General features: G+C 37.1%; 1 protein-coding gene across 1 annotated transcript in view; it reads left to right on the top strand.

Annotated features, from left to right (window-relative positions):
- Positions 1-5,079: 5,079 nt before the first annotated feature.
- LOC102813504 (gephyrin-like) overlaps positions 5,080-22,519 on the top strand; it is a 750,251-nt gene continuing 732,811 nt past the window's right edge. Inside the window, exon 1 of the mRNA XM_006873064.1 lies at positions 5,080-5,147. The gene's annotated coding sequence lies outside the window, so the exon portion shown is untranslated. The remainder of the gene's footprint in view (positions 5,148-22,519) is intronic.

Genomic DNA, 22,519 nt, shown 5'->3' with positions numbered 1-22,519 from the left:
TGATTTTCTTTGAATATTTTCCAGTGTGGAGTTTGATGTATTACTTGAGTTAATAGGTTAATGTATTATATCAGTTTTGGAATGTTCCCAGTCTTTTTTTTCTGAAAAGATTGCTTTCCCCCTTGTTCACTGTCTATTCTTTTGGGATTGCAATTACAATTATGTTGAACTTACTTGGTTCCCAAATGGTTCCTAAGCTTTGTTCTTTTTGTTTTCTTCTGTCTGTGCCAGAGTGCATATTTTTATTTGTCTATTTACCTGTCTTCTATTGTGTTAAAATCTGCTGTAAAACTCACCCAATGAAGTCTTAATTTTAAATATTGTTGTTGTTAAGTGCAGTTGAGTCGGTTCCCATGCATAGCAACCCTGTGTAGGGTTTCCAAGGAGTGGCTGGTAAGTTTTAACTATCAACCTTGTGGTTCAAACTGACCTTGCAGTCCAGTGCTTTATCCCACAGCACCACATCAGGATTCTTAATTTCAGATATTGTTGTTGAGTGCCATGTGCTATGGAGACGATTCCAATCCATAGCGACCCTGTATAGGATTTTCGAGGAGTGGCTGGTGAACTTGAACTGCCAACCTTGAAGTTCAGACTGACTTTGCAGTGTATGTAGCACATTAATCCACAGTGACACACCAGGATTCCATTTCAAATATAGTAATTTAAATTTCTGAAATTATCATTTGATTATTTTTTTATAGATATTTTACTTCCCTGTTGAAATTTTCTTTTTATATAGTGTGACATTTTTTTCTCTTTGTTTCTCTTTGTTGTTGTTACTGAATGCTGTTGAGTTGGTTCCAACTTATAGCGACCCTGTACAGGGTTTCCAAGGAAAAATTGGTTTTATAAAATCCTTGTTTTTTAGGTTGTTTCATCTTTGGACTAGCTCATGTTTATTATTTTTTATCTTAGAATATCCTGCCCTTTTCCATATTTTTTATTTTTACTGTATGCTAAGTATTATTTACAATAGAACAGTAGATATTGAAGTAAAATTTATTTTCCCTGAGTGTCCTCTATTAGAAGAAAATGATGAGGGACAAGTCATCTCATTTTAATCAAGAATTGCTCTAGGTGGTATGTGGATGGCAACTTTATTATTGTTGTTGTTGTTAGTGCCACTGAGTTGGTTCCAACTCATAGGGACCCTGTATAGGGCTTTCCAGGAGTGACTGTTGGGTTGGAATCACCAATGTTGATACACTACAGTAGATACACATAGTCTACCCATTTAAATTTTTTAAGCACAAGATTCTTCTTTCTAGGGTGGCTTTATATTTGTTATGAAACTGTGTGAGGTGTTACTGTACCTTTCTTGCCCTGTTATCCTTTTTTGCTTCCTCTGGGCTCCAAAGGAGTCTTTTTGGTTAAGACCATATATACTGAGGAGAGAACTGTTGAATTACTACACTGAATGTTGTAGGTGACACCTGCTGTAGCATGACTTTGACTCCTAAACATCACACAGCTATACAAAATACTGTCTGCCTTTTAACACAGAAAACCATTCAGTCCACTGTGCCATTCTTTTTTGTTGTACACCACTGAGTTAATTTTGATTCATAGCAATCCTACAATACAGATTAGACTGCTCCATAGGGGTTCCTAGGCCGAAATCTTTATGGGAGTAAATTACCAGGTCTTTTCTCCTGTAGAGCGACTGGTGGGTTAAAATCATTGGCCTTTCAGTTAGCAGTCAAGCACTTCAACCAATTTCCCAGGAAGAAAATGGTGTATAACTCCCTGAGATTCTAATCTGTCTGTCATGCCAGCCCATGAACCATCAAGGGTTCTGCTGGGTTCTCTTTTCCCCTATAGCTCCCCTCTTTCCGAGCCTTGTTGTTGTTGGTTGCCATTGAGTCGGTACCGACCCATATCGACCTTATGCACAGCAGAACGAAACACTGCCCGATCCTGGGCCAACCTCACTATTGTTGCCACGCTGAGTCCATTGATGCTGCCACTTGGCCAGTCCATTTCGTTGGGGTCTTCCTCGTTTTCTCTGACCCTCTACCCTACCAAACATGATATCCTTCTCCAGTGACTGGTCCTTCCTGACAATATGTCCAAAGAGACAGAGTTTGGCCATCTTGGCCTCCAAGGAGCACTCTGGCTGCACTTCTTCCAAAACAGATCTATTGGTTCTTTTGGCAGCCCATGACACTTTCAATATTTTCCTCCAACACCATAACTCAAAAGCATCAATTCTTCTACGGTCTTCGTCATTCACTGTCCAGCTTTCACATGCATATGAGGTTATTAAAAATACCATGGGTTGGGTCAGGCACACCGTAGTCCTCAACCTTACATCTTTGCTCTTCAACACTTTAAAAAGATCTTGTACAGCAGATTTGCCTAATGCAATACGTCCTTTGATTTCTTGACTGCTGCTTCCATGTGTTGATAGTTGATCCAAGAAGAATGAAGTCCTTGACAACTTCAATCTTTTCTCCATTGATAAGAATGTTGTTTATTGGTCCAGTGGTGAGGATTTTTGTTTTCTTGAAATTGAGATGGAATACATCCTGAAGGCTGTGCTCTGTGATCTTGATCAGTAAATGTTTTAAGTCCTCTTCACTTTCAGCAAGCAAGGGTGTATCATCTGCATATTGCAGGTTGTTGAGGAGTCTTCCTCCAATCCTGATGCCATGTTTTTCTTCATAGAACCCAGCTTCTCGGATTATGTGCTCAGCATACAGGTTGAATGTCAGGTGCCATCGAGTCGGAACCGACTCATAGCGACCCCATGCACAGCAGAACGAAACAATGTTCAATCCTGGGCCAACCTCACTACCGCCGCCACACCCGAGTCCATCAATGATGCCACCTGGCTGATCCATCTCGTTGGGGGTCTTCTTCTTCTTCTCTGACCCTCCACCCTACCCAGCATGACATCCTTCTCCAACGGATTGTTTCCTCCAGACAATATGTCCAAAGTAGGAGAGACGAAGCTTAGCCAGCCTGGCCTCCAAGGAGCACTCTGGCTGCACTTCTTCCAAAACAGATCTATTGGTTCTTTTGGCAGTCCATGGCACCTTCAGTATTCTCCTCCATCACCACAACTCATAGAACCCAGCTTCTCGGATTATGTGCTCAGCATACAGGTTGAATAAGTATGGTGAAAGACTACAACCTTGTCACACACCTTTTTTAATTTTAAACCATTCAGTGTTCCCATGTTCTGTTCGAACAACTGCTTTCTCATACTTAGCAATGTTTTCATAGCTTGTCATGATCCACATAGTCGAAAGCCTTTGCTTAGTTGATAAAGCACAGGTAAACATGTTTCTCATATTCTCTGCTTTCAGCCAATATCCACATACATCAGCAATGATATCCCTCGTTCCATGGCTTCTTCTGAATACGGCTTGAATCTCTGGAAGTTCTCTTTCAATATATGATTGTAGTTGTTTCTGTATTAATTACCTTTAGCAAAACTTTACTCGCATAGGATATCAAAGAGATTGTCCAATGATTTCTGCATTCCATTGGGTCACTTCCCTTTGGAAGGGCACAAATATGGATCTCTTCCAATCAGTCAGCCAGATACTTGTCTTCCAAATTTCTTGGCAGAGATGAGTGAGTGCCTGCTGTGCTGCCTCACTTTCTTGAAAGATTTCAGTTTTTATTCCATCAATTCCTGGTGCCTTGTTCTTTGCCAAGTATCATTGCCTCTTGATCATATGCTATCTCTTGAAACATTTGAACATTAACCATTTCCTTTTGGTACAGTGACTCTGTGTATTCCTTCCATCTTCTCTTGATGCTTTCTGCATCATTCAGTAATTTTCCTAGAGAATATTTCAATAACGAAAGTTGAGGCTTGATTTTTTTTATCAGTTCCCCCAGCTTGAGAAATGCTGTGTGTTCTTCCTTTTTGGTTTTCTAATTCCAGATCTTGTACATTTTGTTGTAATATTTGTCTTTATCTTCGCAAGCTGATCTTTGAAATTTTCTGTTCCACTCTTGTACCTCCTAATTTCTTCCTTTTGCTTTAGCATCTCTACACTGGAGAGCAAGTTTCAGTGTCTCTTTTGACATCCATTTTGACTTTTTCTGCTTCTTGTCTCCTCAAGAGACAATGACTTTTTGCTTTCTTCCTGTATGATGTTCTTGATGTCATCCCACAATTTTTCCGGTCTTCGGTCTTTAGTGTTTAATGTATCAAGTCTGTTCTTCAGATGATCTCTAAATTCAGGGATATATTCAGGACCATATTTTGGCTCTCGTGGACTTGTTTTCATTTTCTTCAGCTTCAGTTTGAATTTGCATATGAGTAATTGATGATGAACTCTGGTAGCGTAGTGGTTACGAATCAGGCTGCTAATCTCACAGTCAACAGTTCAAAACTCCAGCTGCTCCACAGGAGAAAGATGAGGCTTTCTGCTCCCATAAAGATTTACAACCTCGGAAACCCTCCCTGTACAGGGACGCTATGAGTCGGAACCTACGCCATGGCACTTAACAACAACAACAACAATTGATGGTTTTAGACAATCTAAGTGGCAATCTCTCAGAAAGGAAAACTATCAGCAGGCTCAGCTCACATAAGAAATCTTTTTTTCTTCTATTGTTTTTTCAGTATATTTACTGTATGCAAGTATATGTCTGGCTGTGAAAGATAAGCATTTATCTTTCAGTCCACAAGATCAGGAGCCTGTCATTGGGAGAAAGATGAGGCTTTCTGCTCCTGTAAAGATTTACAACCTCAAAAATCCAAAATAGTGTCGTTCTGAGTTTGAACTGACTTGACAGCACTTAACTACAGTTTTCAAAATGTTAAATCTTGAAGAAACATTTTGAGCCATTTAGTTTATGTGTATCATTTTATTTTATTTCATAGTTTTATATTTAAGGAAATTAATCCTTGAGAGATTTTGTGACTTTTCAAAGATCATGAGTAGTCTTGAACTAATAGTAATTAAAACTTTATATTACTTAAAATAGCTTGAATAAGGTTTAGATTCTTCTCCTTTCTATGCATATTCACAATACCAAACCCCTCATATTATATTGTTTAAACTAATTAATTTTTTTTTTTTTTCTCCCTTTCCTGTTTTAGTGAGTGATAGTTGCTTTAGGAATCTTGCAGAAGATCGAAGTGGGATAAATCTCAAAGATCTGGTTCAAGATCCTTCTTTGTGAGTATTTATTTGGTTTTCCGTACTGAGTGTAATTTAAAACTTTATAATTGGTGTAATTATTTCCAAAGGATTTATAATTCAGAACTGATTTATACTAGCATAGTTTCTCCCTTTCTAAAAATTGTGATCCACATTGTGAGGCCTGGTAACATGGCATAACTTTTTTTTTTGTTTTAAATAGAAGAGATTTTAGAAGACAAAGTGATGTCATGATTAATGATTAAATTTTATCTGTTGCCAATCTGGCAATCTGTAATTTTTTTCAAATGTATTTTCCATTAGAAACCTATGTATGGTCTTGGATTTTTGTAGTGTTTTTTAGGTTTGAATTTTTAATTTTCTTTTCATGAGTCAGTCTCATTCTTAATCAGCATACACTTTACTATGATATCACTTTCTGTTTCCTAAATTAATATTTTAAATTTTATATACTGGAAAATATGCATACTGTTGTCTATATGAGTAAGCAAACTCAATAAGATTACTCTTCATATGCATGCTGCCACACACATTGGAACATACAGGCATGATCACAATACATATACACACACCTGAGGGTAAGCTAAAATTATTGTTACTAGGGTTCCAATGAATACATCCTTGGTTTTATTCCAAGCAGAATGTGCTTAAACATGTCTTTATTTATAAGTGGATGGTTGCAGACAGTTTCACTGAGTAATACACTTGTCGTATTCTCATTTGTTGTTGTTAATTGCTGTCAACTCGGTTCTGACTCGTATTGACTCTGTAGAGGGTGTCCAAGGAGAGATTGGTGGGTCTGAACCACTGACCTTGCATTTCAAACCAACGTTGTGGTCGAGTGCTTATCCTACAGCACCATACCAGTACTCCTTATTCTCACTTGTTGTTCTTGTTAAGTGCCGTCGAGTTGAATCTGGGCCATAGTGACCCTGTGTAGGGTTTCTGAGGAGTAGCTGGTGAGCTTGAACTGTCGACTTTGCAGTTCAAATGGCTTTGCAGTCTGGCACATTAACCCACAGTGCCACACCAGGACTCCCTATTCTCACTAGGGTGCCTGTTAAAAAGGTGCAATTTAAAAAGTGGCTTCCAAAGAATCAACTACTGGGCCAGTTAAATTCAAGGCAGAGGTCAGTACAGAAGGTTATGGCAAATTTTTGGGGGGGCTCCAAAGAGATAATCTTAATACATTTTCTCAGAGGACATAGAATGATAACAGGGACCTATTATGAAGAAGTTTTAAGAAAATGGAAAACTGCGTTAGTGCAAAAAAGGCCAGGATTTTTTTCTTTTACAATGCATCTGCTCATTCTTCAAGAATGGAAAGATTTTCCTAGGAGAATTTCATTGGGAAACTGTACCCCATCCCTGATCTTGCCTCTTCAAACTTCTTTTTTTTTTGCAAAGAGCATTGAAAGGGAGCATGATTTGAATCCTTTGAGGTTGCTAAAATGGTGTACAACAAAGAACACAAAATTCTTTTAGAACGGCGTTTGGTTATTGTTGGTCAGTTCCAACTCATAGGGCTTCCAACTGGTGAGTTAGAACTGCCAACCTGGTGGAAGCAGTCCAGTGCTTATCCTATAGAGCCACCCCAGGACTTGTGATGCTGTCTAGGTGACTCCAACTCCTATCTTTTGTTAGCTAATCCTGTGTCATCTTCAAGAGATAATTCATTATGCTGACTATTGTGCCAATCTCATTCAGGGTTTCCCTTGTTTTCTCTGAATCTCTATTTTACCAAACATGATGTCATTTTCTAGTGATTTGTCTTTATTGATAACATGTGCAAAGTTAGTGCTTGCAAGTCTTGCCACTCTTGCTTCTAAGGAATATTCTGGTTGTAGTTTTTGTAAAATTGATTTGTACATTCTTCTGGCAGTCCATGGTATATTCAGTATTCTTCACCAAAACAATTCTAATGCATCACGGAGTTAGAGAGATGGAAACACCATCCTAAGAATATAGACGTAGGTAGAGAATATATCGAAAAGCAATAGGTTCACATTTTGATATTATTGTTTAGTAAAGGTTTTGGTGATTTTGTAGCAATTCTTATTGGCTTCTATTGTACATATATATACTAGGCTTCAAAAAGTTCATGGAAAAATGGAATTAAAAGATAATAGAATTTGTTGAAGCCCCCTTGTATATATCTGCGTGTGTGCATACATGTGTTTATGTGTATAGTGACCTGGGCAGTGAGAAAATTGTGTCAGATGCTTTCTTTAAATATGTTTAATGCATACAATAAATTACACTATAACAAATAATCAGAGTTTTCCAGGTCACATGTGATCTACCCTCACAGCAACTTCAGTAGTAAGCCTTTGAGAATTTTTTAAGGAATAAAATACAAGGATATATTAAATTTAAAAGTTATTGATTCTTTAATGATTGACCAGCCATTTTTAAAATATAGCCACAAGAGCTGAAAATGTATTAAATATTTATTATTATAATGAGTTCAGGATGATTTTCCAAGCTCAAATCTCTTCCTTTTTTCTTTTCCCAATCTTTTTTCTTCACTCAAATGTATTGTCAGTATTCTTTCTCCATAAAATCTAATACTTTTTTACTCATGTTAAGATAGACTGTTCTTTCATTTTTGTAAATAATTAAGGATACAGTATATTTCTTAAATGAATATTGAGTAACATTTACTTGCATATAGTGTTCTTATTTCCTTATCAAATGAGAGTTAGCTATGTTTTTTGAAAGTTTTCCCCTTTGGAATTAATTTAAAATGTGGTAGGTTTATATATCTTTAATATAGTCTTTGTGGGAAAAACATGCTCATATGGACCTTAACATGATTAATTGCAGTTAAAGAATAAATGATAGCAATGAATTAATAGTATTTTGAGAGAATTTGATGTTTCTTCTCAGGTTATAGACTAATATTCATTATGCTACCTACTACTAGATTCTAAATTTAATCAGAATACTAAGAAAAATTCTTCTCAAACTATTATTGTACTGAATGGACAAAATAATTCTCAAAGTCTCTGTTTTAAAGCAGGCAGCTCTCTTAATTTAGCATCATTCTCTTGGCTTTGGAGCTCTGGTAGCGTAGTGGTCACGAATCGGGCTGCAAACCTTAAGGTCAGCGGTTCGAAACTACCAGCCGCTCCGCGGGAGAAAGATGAGGCTTTCTACTCCCGTAAGGATTTACACCCTCGGAAACCCTGTACAGGGTCGCTATTGGTCGGAACCGACTTGACGGCACTTAACAACAACAACTCTTGGCATTAGTTATTCTAGTATAGAAGAATGTGAAAATTCAGCAAAAGGTGAATTTGATCTATCCCTGCCTATCTGAGTCTGGAAAGTTTTTATTTAGGAATAACAGAAAGTATGTTAATGTGCTGGACTACAAAGTTGGTTTGAACCACAAGGTCGGTAGTTCAGACTCACCAGCTTCTCCTTGGAAACTCTATACAGAGTCAGAGCCAACTGGATGGCACTTAACAATAACAACAATTATTAAGTACTCTAATTTGTATTTTAGATATATATTCTTACTTGGTTAAATTCTTTAAGGAAAGCAATACCCACTTTGGAAAGAAATATTTCATTCAGTTGTCATGATGTAAAATATTTTATTCTAAATTCTTTACTATAGTAATTGTATTTGTTTAATATACACCTCATGAATGAGGTGTTTAGAAACATCTTTCTTTTCTATCTCAGACTTTTGACATAAATCTTTAAGACTGGTCTATGATTTGTGTACATTAGATGTTCAATCTGGATTTGACTATCTCTTTCAATATTGAGTAGGATATATGTCTGAAATATCTTTGTTACTAAAAAAAATACATTTCTTAAAAATCACAGGAATTTGCTGGGTACCCGAGACTAGTTTAATAGTTACTAAAATATCGAGTGTGTGATTTTGATTAATGTTCCAAATGAAAATATATTATGAGAATAAGATATTGAATGAATGTTTTATATGTTAATATGCCTGGCAGATTTTATTATGACTCTCCTATCTGAGCTGCTGATGCTGCAATCAGTTGGTGGTAAAGAAAAATCAAGTATTAATACATCTTAAGTCTTGATACTATTTTAGATTGACTGGGTAAATTGCAACACAGAAGCCAGTCTAAATAGCCTCTTATTGTTGTATCTAATTTAGAATAATCTAAATTCTGGGTAAATTATACTATCGATGAGGAAATGCTGCTATTTTTTAACTGAACTTCACTTTTTCACATCTTGTCTTTTAATAATGACTTTGAAACAACCATCTGTAAAGTAATGAACATTAAGATATTTCTTATGTTTGATGATTATGATTCTTTGGTGTATTTTGAAGTAAACTATATAAAACTTGGTTGCTTATTTAGTAAACTATATAAATTCTTCTCACTGTCATTTTAAAGAAGATTATAAAGCACAAATAAATCCATAGTAATTTTGCAACTGTGGTAGCATTTTCATTAATTCCTATTAAGTTTCTTTTGTAGATTTGTATTACTACTGCTTTTGTTAATATGTTATCTATAAAGTATTTTTTTTAAGAAAAACAATTTCTCAGTTAAATTTTTTAAATTTCGTCAAAATGTATTTCGAGATTATAGCCTGTTGGCAACAGCATTTTACATTTAACAACAAAGAAAAATTTGGGAAAATTGTTTCTAATTACAAATTACTTAAACATGAAGTTCTTACTTGTTTGTACTTTCCTATATATTTTACTGATTTGGGTGAAAACTGATTTTTTTAGTGCTTCTGAAACACAGCCTCATCCCCCTGAGTATACTTGTCTTCACACTACAGTCAGTCTGATGGAATAATATTTTGGTCCCTTGGATCATGACATTAAATATGAAGGAAAGGCAGGGTTGCCGTCTGGAAAGCAATCATATCTAAATATAGCCTGTTCTTATCTGCTGGTGTTACGACAGGTTGCTATGGTGAACTAGTTTCTTAAAAATGCCAGTCAGCAGAGAATAAACAGTGATTTCTGAAGTGGTTATTTTTTTATAGAACTGTACATTCTCATACTGAATTTTCAGTAATTTTTTAAGGACTATTTTTATTAAAAGTTTAGCTTTAGAATATCTTTGGGTTCTATAATATTTATCAAACAAAATAGGAGAGTTGTTTCCTGGTAGATAAATTTCATTTGGGTGGGAATGTATTTTATTTAATAATGGCAACATTTTAAACACTACTATCTTTCATTTTGTTCTGCTGCCAGCAGTTAAACTGAATCTGAAATAATTAGTAAAGTTGTCTTATTTCTAATAATAATGTCTTTATATTTTTAAATCATATCCTCATTGGTGCTTAGAGGGCTATATATTTATTGATCTATAAAGTGTTTATTGGAGCAATACAGTTTAACCTAGACTAATACTATGGCAGGAGTCTGGTGTGGCACTGTAGGATAAGTGCAGGATTGCAACGTCAGTTTGAACCACAAGTTAGGTGTTTGAAACTCACCACCTGCTCCTTGGAAACCCCATAGTAGGTCACTATGAGTTGAAACCAACTCGATGGCACTTAACAACAACAGCAGCAGTACTATGACAAGCAGTCCTGGTGGCACTGTGGGTTAGACATTGGGCTGCTAGTTCAAAAACACCAGCCAGTCTGTAGAAGAAAGATGAACTGTCTGCTGAAATGTAGATTTACTTTTGGAAACCCTATGCAGGGTTGCTGTGAGTCAGAGTTGACTCAGTGGTAGTGAGTTTGGTTTTAGTGTAATGGTATTATGATACTGTGGTTCTAGGTTGTACACCAGCTTTAAGTTTACTTATAGAAGCCATTTCCTCAGCTCAGCTGCTAACCAAAAGGTTGATGGTTCACACCCACCATTTACTTTGTGGGAGAAAGATAGTCTTGGAAACCTTATGGCCTACTGTGTTTTATAGGGTGTTGTGAGTTGGATGACTCAATGGCAGAGTTTTGTTTTTTTTTTGGGGGGGGTTCTATATGTTTCTGAGAACATATGTTTTAGTTGTTATGAGTTCAATCTTTTAAGAATTTATTGAATGAAAAAGTTAATCTCAATTACCATGGAGATTAGATTTAACACACCTGCCTGTCATCAAGGAATTTACATGTTTTCATATGTACAACATCTGATTGTCTACTTCTTGTTGTCTATTGTTGTTTTTGTTGTTGTTAGGTGCCATCAAGTCAGTACTGACTCAGCGTCCTTATGCATAGGAGATTGAAACATTGCCCGATCCTGAGCCAACCTCACTATTGTTGCCACGCTTGAACCCATTGATGCTGCCACTTTGCCAATCCATTTTGCTGGGGGTCTTCCTCTTTTTCTCTGACCCTCCACCCTACCAAACATGATATCCTTCTCCAGCGACTGGTCCCTCCTGACAATATGTCCAAAGTATGAGAGACGAAGTTTGGCCATCCTGGCCTCCAAGGAGCACTCTGGCTGCACTTATTCCAACACAGATCTTTTTGTTCTTCTGGCAGCCCATGGCACTTTCAGTATTCTCCTCCAACACCATAACTCAAGTGCATCAATTCCTCTATGGTCTTCCTTATTCACTGTCCAGTTTTCGCATGCATATGAGGTTATCTACTTGAAGCCTATAAATAGCCAAGTCAGTATTTAAAAATATCTAATGAAATAAATAATGGGGCTCGTTTTGCTTATGTAACTGGGGAGCTTCAGAAACCAGCTCAGGAAGTGTGAGAACCTCTAGGAATACGAATTGTTGTTAGGTGCTGTTGAGTTGTTATAGACTCAGCTACCTTATGCACAGCAGAACAACACTATCTGGTCCTGCGCCAATTTCACATTTGTTGCTGCATGTGAGCCCATTGCTGTTGCCACTGTACAAATCCATCTCGTTGGGGGGTCTTCCTCTTTTTTGTTGACCCTCTACGTTACTGAGCATCATATCTCTAGGGAACCCTCCTGATAACTATGTCTGAAGCATAAAAGAGGAAGTCTGGTCATCCTGGATTCTAAGGAGCATTCTGACTGTGCTTTTTACAATGCAAATTTGTTTCTTCTTCTGGCAGTCCATGGTACTTTTAATATTTGCTTCCAATACCATAGTTAATAAAATTAAATGTGTTCCTCTCACCCTCTGTCATCATTTCTTCTGGTACCTCTTTGGTTTATTCCCATTTTTCCATTTTTATTGCTCTATGTCTTTGTTAGGAGCTCTGGTAGCGTAGTGTTTACGAATTGGACTGCTAATCTCATGGTCAGCAGTTGGAAACTACCAGCTGTTCCACGGAAGAAAGATGAAGCGTTCTGCTCCCTTAAAGATTTACAGCCTCGGAAACCCTATGCAGGGTTGCTATGAGTCAGAACCAACTCCATGGCACATAACAACAACATGTCTTTGTTGACGTCCTGGTGTGGCACTGAAGGATAAGCACTGAACTGCAAGGTCAGATTGAACTATAAGGTCAGTGGTTCAAACCTATCAGCCGGTCCTTGGAAACTCTATACAGAGTTGCTGTGAAACGAAACTGATTTGATGGCATTTAACAACATGCCCTCGTTGTGTGGCATTGTAGGATAAGCACTGGACTGCTGACCACATGATCAGCTGTTTAAACCCACCAGCCACTCCTTGAAAACCTTATATAAAGTTGCTATGAGTTGGAATTGACTTGACAGCACTTACCAATAACATGGCCTTGTTACGATGTAGTTTTATCAGTCTTTAAATTTAGCTACTCTAGTAATTATATAGGTGTTTGCGTAGCCCAAATGGTTTGACCTTACTACTAACCTAAAAGGTTAGAGGTATGAAACCACTCAGCAGTACTATAGAAGAAATTCTTGGTCCTCTGCTTTTGTAATGATTACAGCTAAGCAAACCCTAGGGGTCAGTTCTACTCATTAACACATAGGGTTGCTGTGAGTCAGAATAAACTCAATGGCAATGAGGATTTTGTTTTATTTAGTGGATGTATACTGGTTTTATTATTATTGTTCAACAGACTTTGCAGTGCATGTTATATCTCTTCAAATAGTTCACTTTGTGAATTTCTTGAGATCAAAACTAACTAGCTTAATTACTTAAAAACTTTTTTACTTTAATATCTGTTGCTGTATGCCATCAAGTAGGTTCCAACTCATAGTGATGCTCTATGGGGCCTCTGAGGAACACTTGAGTTTGAATTGCTGACCTTGCAGGTTAGCAATTCAGTGCTTATTCTACAGTGCCACACCAGGACTCCTTTAATATCTTACCAATCTATTTTAGATACTTTACAAAGTGTATTGAATTAATTTTCTTTTAAAAGTCTCCAATTTCGCATATATTGAATACATTGATAGAGTGTCAATTATGTTTAAATGAATTATCATCTAAGTATTAACTATGAGCTGGTATAATTGATTCACCACAAAGAAATGCTATTAGTATTTCTAGAAAGTGATGGGAAAGTGGCTATATGACTGATAGGACACCTTTTGGGAAGCTGTCATCATCCTTACAAGAGGCTTTTGAAAAAAAAAATTTTTTTTTTAAGCGAACACAAATGATAAATTCATACTGTAAGTTCTTATGAGTAGCAATAATAACTTCTCACCTCGTTTCCTTGATTTTGACATTTTCTTAGGTTTTATCTGAGAAAAGTCCCATCTTGTTTCTGATTGTCTTTGGCATTTAGCTTGATTTAAAGGAAGAATATTAGTATTGTATAGAAAATGATGGTTTTTGGAACTCCTGGATGATAAGATGTCTCAGAGTTTAGTAGATATCTGACCATTGTTTCATAAGTTTCCTTTCCCACCATTCCATCAGTAATTGTGCTTCTTATCACTTTAGAGTAAGACAAGTAATAGTGGAAGCTGCTTGTGTTGTTGTTGTTAGGTGCTATAGAGTCAATACCGACTTATAGTGACCCTAGGTACAACAGAATGAAGCACTGCCCAGTCCTGGACCAACCTCACGATTGTTGTCAGGCTTAAGTCCATCAATGCTACCACTTGGCCAATCCATCTCGTTGGGGGTCTTCCTCTTTTTCTCTGACCCTCCACATTACCAAACATGATATACTTCTCCAGTGACTGGTCCTTCCTTATGGTATGTCTGAAGTATAAGAGATGAAGTTTGGCCATCTTGGCCTCCAAGGAGCACTCTGGCTGCACTTTTTCCAAAACAGATCTATTGGTTCTTTTGGCAGCCCATGGCACTTTCAATATTCTCCTCCAACACCATAGCTCAAAAGCATCAGTTCTTCTACGGTCTTCCTTATTCACTTATTCCAGCTTTCGCATGCATATGAAGTTATTGAAAATACCATGGCTTGGGTCAGGCACACCTTAGTCCTCAAGCTGACATCTTTGCTCTTTAACACTTTAAAAGGTCTTGTGGAACAGATTTGCCTAATGTAATATGTCATTTGATTTATTGACTGCTGCTTCCATGAATGTTGATAGTTGATCCAAGAAGCTGCTTGTAAGTAGTTACAAATCTTTGGTACAGTTATACAATGATGTATTTTTGTTTTTGTGAGTGTTTCATTTTTGTTTTTTTGTTGTCAGAATGATAGATTCTCATTTACCTTTCCATTAGAGTTCCGTAACTGGGGAATATTATTTTAAAGTTATAAAAGTTAAATGGGAGAACTGATGAATTGTTTCAGGAGGAGTTGGTGCTCAAAATTTTTTGTTGAAGACGAAACCACCAGGAAGGAGAAACAGACACTAAATGTTATCTTAATTGTGATTTATCTACAACTTCTGAGAAAAAAAGTGGAAGCTCCATGATTATGTTATGCTGTTTAGAAACTAGTTTGGCTAAATGAGTGTAAGAAATTGAAAATGATGATTTAAATAATGTTTTGAGATCCAGGTATTGCATTTATCTAGAACATGGTCAGAGTGAACACATAGGCAATTATTTTATCTGCTTATATTAGTTCTATGTTGCCGCATAACAAATTGCTACAAACTTGGTGGCTTAAAACAGTACATATTTATTATCTTATAGTGCCTATACTTAGCTGGGTCCTCTTTCAGGGTCTCTCAAAACTACAATCATGGTATAAACCAGGTTGTATTTTTGTCTGGAAGCTTAAATACTGGCTATTGGCTAGAGACCCTAAAAGTTGCTTGTAATTCCTAGGTCACTATGAGTTGGAACTGGCTCCATAGTACCTAACAACAACAACCCCATCTACTGGCTGTACTTCTTCCATGATAGATTTATTCATTCTTCTGTCATTCGTAGCACCAAAACTCAATTAATCAATTCTGCTTCTTCGATTCTCTTTATTCATTTCCCAGCTTTTGCATGCATATGAGGTGATTGAAAATACCGTGGGCTAGGTCAGGTGCACCTATTCTTAAAAGTGACTTCTTTGATTTTCAACAATTTAAAGGAGTCTTTTGACTCCTTTGAACAGCACATTTGCTCAAAGCGATACATTATCTGATATCTTGGCTGTTTTTTCCATGGTCTTTGATTATGGAATTCCCATTTTTTGCAATGTTATCCATAATTTAATATGATCCATAGTTGAATACCTTTACATAGTCAACAAAACACAGGTAAACATCTTCCTGGTATTCTCTATTTTCAGCTAAGACCCATTTGTTTCTTTAGGTTTTGCCTTTATGTAAGTGCCTAAGGAGAAAGTGAGACAAAAGTGAGATTAAACAGCTACAAAGGGAACGCCTCAATGGAATATTGCCTGTGGAGTCCTGTATGGTGAACTCTTGCATTTTTCAGTAGGAGATTACTAGTTTTGGGTTGGGAAAACAATCAAACAGGCAGGCAAAGAAGTGTGATAATAACAAGTCCACATAAGTATGCTTCCCTAATGAGCTTCCTAAGAAACACCTGCTGGTGACTCAGCCCAATTTAGCAAGAAAATTGCAAAAGAAAAATTAGGAGATAAATATTTTTTGTTTGTTTGTTTCTAGGTTTTTGAGAGTTTGAAAGTTCTGAATACTATTCTTATAGAAATTGTTGTTGTTCAGTGACATCAAGTAGGTTTCAACTCATAACGCCCCTTTACAGGGTTTTCCAGGCTGTAAATCTTTGTGGGTACAGAAAGCCTCATCTTTCTCCCTTGGAGCGGCTGGTGAACTTGAATTGCCTCCCTTGTGGTGCACAGTCTTAATTTAGTTAGTGTGTCACTGTAGGATAAGCACTGGATTACTGACCACAAGGTTGACAGTTCAAACCCATCAGCTGCTCCTGAGAAAGCTCATACAGGGTCACTATTAGTCAGAACTGACTGAATATTACTTAACTAAACATCTCTTCTACAGACTGTGAAGAATTACATTATGTTACATTACATTACTTTAATCCAAATTTTCCATAATACTAGATTATTATACAGTGGTTTCAAGGAGACCAGTCCTTGCTCTTACCATTTCTACCTAGTTGTGTTGTTGTTCTGAAGTGCCATCAAGTCAATTCTGACATATAATGATATAAAGTATAGACTTTCTGAGGAGCAGCTAGTAGGTTTGAACTGTCTATCTTATGGTTAGGAGTCCTATGCTTATCCTACAGTGCCACACCAGGACTCCCTCCTATCTAGACAGTGTGGTAAAGGATAATTACACTGACATTTGTTTGCTTTCTAAATGAAATTGAATGTAAAATTCGGTTATAAGAAACCCTAATGTGTAAATTTAAGACAGCCCAATGAAAAGAAGAACTACTTGAGTAGACTGAGCCCTCCATGATCCCATGTGCTGATGCTCTGTGTTTTCTAAGTGCTCAGCATAGCTTTCCCCACTGTGTTATACTAGCCTGTGTACTGCCTGTAACCTCCTTATGGGTAGAAACTGTGTTGATATCACTGCTATAGAGATTGAACTACCATAGTGTTTAAAGCCCAGTATCCCCAGTGGGATTATTCTGAAGAATGGGTATTGGAGAGAGTAACAGACTCAATGTATAATGAACATACGTGGCCCAGACCTGGCTTTCCCCACCCTTCAGGCAGATCAGATACTAGTAGCATTCAGTACTTAGTTGGTGTTCAATACAAAAATCTATTCTCCAGTGACCTGATGACTGCATTTAAACTTTGATCAACACTATTTTTCTCTGCAGCCTCAGCACCTTTGTAATTTTATATGAAATAATGAGAGACCTAATTCAAGGAGCAAAATAAAATGATGACTTCACTAATCTCCAGCATTTTAAATTATAGGCACCTGCTTCTCAGAATACTGAAAAGAGTTATAACCAAGAAAGAACTCCATTCTTTCCTAATGAAATCAAGTAGATTCCCTAAAAGCATTTTCAGAGTTGAATCTATTTTCTGCACCGTTCTCTTTGAGATAAACATTCATAACATGATTCTAGTACAGGAAAAATATTATTTTTAGTAGTTCAGGCCAAAATTATCTTGTTTCTTCAAAGGCAATCTTGTAAAAAAAACAAATTAAGCAGATGATATTTTTTCTTTCTTTCTTTAAAGTTCTATCTTATCTCACTGTCTTTTATGGAATAACTGAAGGCATGTTCAGACCTGGAAAAATATATTTGTTAGTTGCAGGGGTTGGTGTAAGGAAACATTTGTATTTTGGACTGCCATTTGAACTGCAAGGTCAGCAGTTCAAGCTCACCAGCTGCTCCTCGGAAACCCTATACAGGGTCGCTATGGGTCAGAACCGACTCGAGGGCACTTATAGCAGGAGCAACTTAAGTGAAATGTAATAATTTGCAACCAATGCCAGGTGGATATATGAAACTATGCCCAAAATATAGAAACTACATAATTAAGTCATTACTTTGTTAGCACAAATGGATATAATACATTTGTTGTTGTTAAGTGCCATTGAGTTGGTTTTGACTCATAGTGACCCTATTCACAACAGAACAACATACAATTGTTGTTATTGTTAGGTACCATCAAGCCAGTACTAACTCATAGTGACCCTATGCACAACAGAACAAAACACTGCCCAGACCTGGGCCAACCTCACAATTGTTGCCTCGATTGAGCCTGTTGATGCTGCCACTTTGTCAGTCTATCTTGCTGGGAGCGGGGTCTTCCTCTTTTTCTCTAAGCCTTAACCTTGTTGTTGTTGTTATGTGCTGTGGAGTCGGTTCCGATTCATAGTGACCCTGTACAGGGTTTCCGAAGCTGTAAATCTTTACGGGAGCAGAAAGTCTCATCTTTCTCCTGTGGAACAGCTGGTAGTTTCGAACTGCTGACCTTGTGGTTCACAGTCCGATTCATAACCACTACACTACCAGACCCTCCACCCTACCAAACATGATCTCCTTCTCTAGCGACTGGTCCCTCCTGACAATATGTCTGAAGTATGAGAGACGAAGTTTAGCCATCCTGGCCTCCAAGGAGCAATCTGGCAGCACTTCTCCCAACACAGATGTTTGTTCTTTTGGCAGCCCATGGTACTCTCAATATTCTCCTTCAATGCCATAACTCAAATGCATCAGTTCTTCTATGATCTTCCTTACTCACTGTACAGCTTTCACATGCATACGAGATTATTGAAAACACCATGGCTTGGGTCAGGCGTACCTTAGTCCTCAAGCCGATGTCTTTGCTGTTCAAACTTTAAAAAGGTCTTTTTCAGCAGATTTGCCTAATGCAGTACATCATTTGATTTCTTGACTGCTGCTTCATGAGTGTTGATAGTTGAATCTAAGAAGAATGAAGTCCTTGACAACTTCAATCTTTTCTCCTTTAATAAGAATGTTGTTTATTGGTCCAGTGGTGAGGATTTTTGTTTTCTGTATATTGAGATACAATCCAGACCGAATTGAATTCTATGCTCTTTATTTTCATCAGTAAATCTTTTAAGTCCTCTTCACTTTCAGCAAGCAAGGTTGCATCATCTGCATATCACAGGCTGTTAATGAGTCTTACTCCAATCTTGATGCCACGTTTTTCTTCATATAACCCAGCTTCCCGTATTATTTGCTCAGCATGCAGGTTGAATAAGTATGGTGAAAGAATACAACCCTGCCGCACACCTTTCTTAATTTTAAACCATTCAGTGTTCCCATGTTCAGTTTGAACAACTGCCTCTTGGTCCAGGTACAGATTCCTCATGAGCAGAATTAAGTGTTCCTGAATCCTCATACTTCGCAATGTTGTCTATAGCTTGTTACGATCCACACTATTTAAAGCCTTTGCTTAGTCGATAAAGCACAGGTAAACATCTGGTATTCTCTGCTTTCAGCCAAGATCCATCAGACATCAGCGGTGCTATCCCTTGTTCCACATTCTTTTCTGAATCTGGCTTGAACCTCTCGAAGTTATCAGTCAATGTATGTTTGCAGCTGTTTCTGTATTACCTTTAGTAAACCTTTACTCACACGGATATCAAAGATACTGTCCGATGATTTCCACATTCCGTTTGGGCACAAATATGGATCTCTTTCAATCAGTTGACCAGATAGTTGTCTTCCAAATTTCTTGGCAGAGATGAGTGAGTGCCTCCAGTGCTGCCTCACTTTCTTGAAAGATTTCAATTTTTATTCTGTCAGTTCCTGGTGCCTTGTTCTTTGACAGTTCTTTCAGTACACCTTGGACTAATTCCTTCAGTATTATTGGCTCTTGATCATATACTACCTCTTGAAACGGTTGCGCATCAACCATTTCCCTTTGGTACAGTGACTCTGTGTATTCTTTCCATCTTCTTTTGATGTTTTCTGCATCATTCAATAATTTGCCCAGAGAATCCTTTGAGAATGAAAATCAAGGCTTGAATTTTTTCTTCAGTTCCCCCAGCTTGAGAAATGCTGAGCATGTTCTTCCCTTTTGGGTTTCTGACTCTAGATCTTTGCACATTTTGATGTAATATTTGACTTTTTCTTCTCAAGCTGACCTTTGAAATATTCTGTTCAGCTATTGTACCTCCTCATTTCTTTGTTTACTTTTGCATCTCTACGCTGGAGAGCAGGTTTCAGTGTCTCTTCTGACATCCATTTTGGCCTTTTTCTTCTTTCTTGTTTTCTTATGACTTTTTACTTTCTTCCTAAATGATGTTCTTGATGTCACCCCACAACTCTAATAATCCTAGCAAACTAGGAGGCCAAGAAAACCTTCATTAACTAATAAATAGTATCTAGGAAAGTGCCACAGTTAATGTCTTATTTTAATAGTGAGAGACAGAATGCAGGAAAAAGGCAAGAATTTCCTTTCACCACTCTTATTCATCATTGTTCTGAAAATCCTAACTAGGACAGTAATGCAATAAAGAAATACATAAGACATACAGATCTGAAAGGTAGATATGAAACTATTCTTTAGGTAGCTGTTCTTCGATACCATTATTATATTGACGTTTCCAAAGAATATGCAGAAACATCTGTAGGTAAGCTTATCAAGATACAGGATATGAGATGGAGATACAAAAAATCCATTGTGTTCCTATTTAATAGCAACAACCAATTGAACATTTACAATAGCACCCCAGAAATGAACAAGTTAGGTATAAATTTAAGAAAAAAACATAAAAAATAGAGCTCCTGTGATGAAAAAGAGGAAGACCCCAGTGAGATGGATTGGCCAAATGACAGCAGCAATGGGCTCAAGCTTGGCAATAATAGTGAGGATCAAGCAGTGTTTCATTCTGCTGTGCATAAGGTCGGTATGAGTTGGCACCAACTCGATGGCACCTAACCACAACAATGATCAAAACATTAGATAGAAGCTGATGAAGGAAATCAAAGAAGGTCCAAATATGTATATAGATTTGGAGATTTGATCATTTTAAATGTAATTCTCCCTGATTTGATCACAGCAAACTTTTTTTGTAAGTTAGAATTTATTTTTAAATTTATTTAGAAATGTAACAGAACTAAAATTGTCAAAATAATTCTGAAAAATAAGAACAAAGTTAGAAGACTGTTACCCCAATTTCTCTATTTATTGTAAAATTTCCGTAATCAAAAGTGAGTGATATTGGCAAAGGGATATACGCATAGAACAGTGAAACAGAATAAAGAGTTCAGATATGTTGTTGTTGTTCAGTGCCGTGGAGTCGGTTCCAACTCATAGTGACCCTGCACAGGGTTTCCGAGGCTGTAAATCTTTACGGGAGCAGAACGCCTCATCTTTCTCCTGCGGAACCGCTGGTAGTTTCGAACTGTTGACCTTACAGTTCACAGCCCGATTCGTAACCACTACGCTACCAGAGCTCCTTAAAGAGTTCAGATATAGACACATACAAAAATAGTCAGCTGATATTTTTTAAACTTTTTATTGAATTTTGGGTGGAAGTTTACAAAGCAGATTGAGTTTTCATTTAACAGTTCATACACGTTTTGTTTCATGACATGGATTGTGTAATTCAATTTTTAAATAAGCAAAGGAAATTAATAGGCAATGCACAGAATAAATTTAAATGGTAAGCAAGTATGAATGATTCATAGCTTCGTGAAAAGTAAAATTAGAATAACATGTCATTTTTCTTCCTTCATATGTGCAAAAATTAGAGAGATGGTTAATGTTCAAAATTAGGAGTAGAAATGGGGAACAGGCACTCATGTAAGCCGTTCCCATAAGTTGCCCTTTCCTTAGAATATGGGAGTCCTGAGTGGCTCAAATGGTTAAATATGAAGTCCTAGTGTGGCATTGTGGGTTAATGCACCAGATTCCAAAGCTGGTTTCAACAGGTTGATGGTTCAAGCTCAACAGCTGCTCCTCGGAAACCCTGTACAGGGTTGCTATGGGTTGGAACCAACTTGATGGCACTTAACAACTACAGCTAACCAAAAGATTGATCGTTCAAACCTACCCAGAGACACCCCAGAAGAAAGTCCTTGTGAACTGCTTCTGAAAGGTCACAGCCATAAAAGCTCTAGGAAATGCAACTCTATACCCAAGTGCTAAAAGTTGTGAAAGATTTTTAAAAGACTATTTTATGATAAGTGTAAATTATATGAAATTCATATTTCACTGTCCATAATAGCTTTATTAGAGCACAGCCACAAATTTCTTTTTTTGTGTGCTTTCTGTGACTGCTTTTGTGCTACAATAATGAAGTTGAGTCGTTGTGACAGAGACCATATGGCTTGCAAAGCCTAAAGTATTTACTATCTGATCTTTACAGAAAAGCATTGATGACAATTGCTGAAGATAGGCTACAAAAGCAAGCAAAATAATTTACTACTAGTGCTGGGTTCAAGACAGTATACATAGTGGGATTTAAAGAATCTTCTGTTCCTGACATAAAGTAGAAGCCAAAATTAAGGTCTAACGTCTCTCAGAAAACAAAAGCAAATAAACAATAATTAAAACTGTTCAGTATCTCAAGTTGGAAGCAGCAGTCAAGAGATCAGAAGACGTATTGCATTAGGCAAATCTGCTACACAGGAACTTTTTAAAGTGTTGAAGAGTAAAGATGTCAGCTTGAGGACTAAGGTGCGCCTGACCCAAGCTATAGTATTTTCAGTAGCCTCATATGGATGTGAAAGCTGGACAGTGAA

This window comes from Chrysochloris asiatica, unplaced genomic scaffold, assembly GCF_000296735.1.
Source record: "Chrysochloris asiatica unplaced genomic scaffold, ChrAsi1.0 scaffold00221, whole genome shotgun sequence".
NCBI lineage: Eukaryota > Metazoa > Chordata > Mammalia > Afrosoricida > Chrysochloridae > Chrysochloris > Chrysochloris asiatica.
The sequence above is the reverse complement of the archived record's forward strand: the minus strand, read 5'-3'. Positions and strand labels throughout refer to the sequence as shown.